Consider the following 1,201-nt stretch of genomic DNA (forward strand, 5'->3'; position numbering starts at 1 on the left):
TGGGACCCCACGGGGTCCCGCCAATTGCTTCGTGTGTACAATGTTAATAAATACAGGAGGCTTGATGAAACAAAGCAAGTTGTAAATTACGTTGCGCACATGCTTAATTTGTGTTTTAGATGCTTTATCTTCAAAAAACAAAATCTGGCCACGTCTCGCAGCACCCCCAGAAGGAGCATCTGGCATCCCCCCCGGGTTAAGAAAAAAAAAGAATCATTGCGCCATAGACAGAAGCTTCACTTGCCGATGTTGTTACATCGCCTTCACTCCGGCTACGCAGAAACACGTGGGGAGTTCGATCCCGAACCCTGGCGATGCCTGTTGTTGTATATTCGGAGCCCGCGTGTTCTCTCCTCGTGATGGTCACGTGGATTGTTCTCCGGGTTCCTTCGGTTTTGTCCTCCCCCCACATTTGTTGAAAAACAAATATATAAACGACGCGTTCAGGTTATTTGGTTGCCACTATAAATGTCCGTTGTGTGGTGGCGATGCCGACGGGCTATTCAACACGTGCGGTGCCAGGTCGCCTCCCAACGAGCCAATAGCCGTGGGCCTTCGCTGGTAAATAAACACAATCGTATTAAATGTAAATTGCACGTCAAGTCCTCACTGGGCGTGTTCACACAACGCGGGCTATTAAACGACTGCCTTCGTGGTTCTTCCAGAAGGGGGAACACTTTTCGCATAACGCAGAACGCGTCCCCGTTATAGCGCGGCACGTGCGCCCCGTTACGATGCGGTCAGCGAACGATCGTAAGCTGCGCGGCCAAGTGGTAGTGACACGGTACGCGGAATGATACAGCAACGTGGCGGTGGACCCTCAGGTGATTTGCCTCACCGTCTCGCCGTCTCGCCGCCGCCGCCGTCTGCGCAGCGTAGCCGTAAGCACATCGGGGTCTCCGGCCAAACTTTCATCGTTAACATTAGTCACAGGATAATAATTTTGAGGAACGGATCTACCGCGTTAAACGAGGCACTCGCTGTATTTTATTCGGTGTTCCCACCCCCCCCACCCACCCCCACCCCACCCCCCACCTTTGAAGGCCACAAACGGCGTTTAGTTGTGGCCAAACGTGGCCGGGTGGTGGGTTTTATTTGTGTTCGTTTTGCGGTGGTCAGGAAAGCGACGGCGGGTCTCCGCGACGGCGAATGTTTTGTGTTTGTTGCTCGCAAGAAAAATCGAGAGAAGCGCACGCGAGGA

This window comes from Petromyzon marinus, chromosome 44 (genome assembly GCF_048934315.1).
Source record: "Petromyzon marinus isolate PM22_M1 ecotype Great Lakes invasive population chromosome 44, UKy_Petmar_22M1.pri1.0, whole genome shotgun sequence".
In the NCBI taxonomy this organism is placed as follows: domain Eukaryota; kingdom Metazoa; phylum Chordata; class Hyperoartia; order Petromyzontiformes; family Petromyzontidae; genus Petromyzon; species Petromyzon marinus.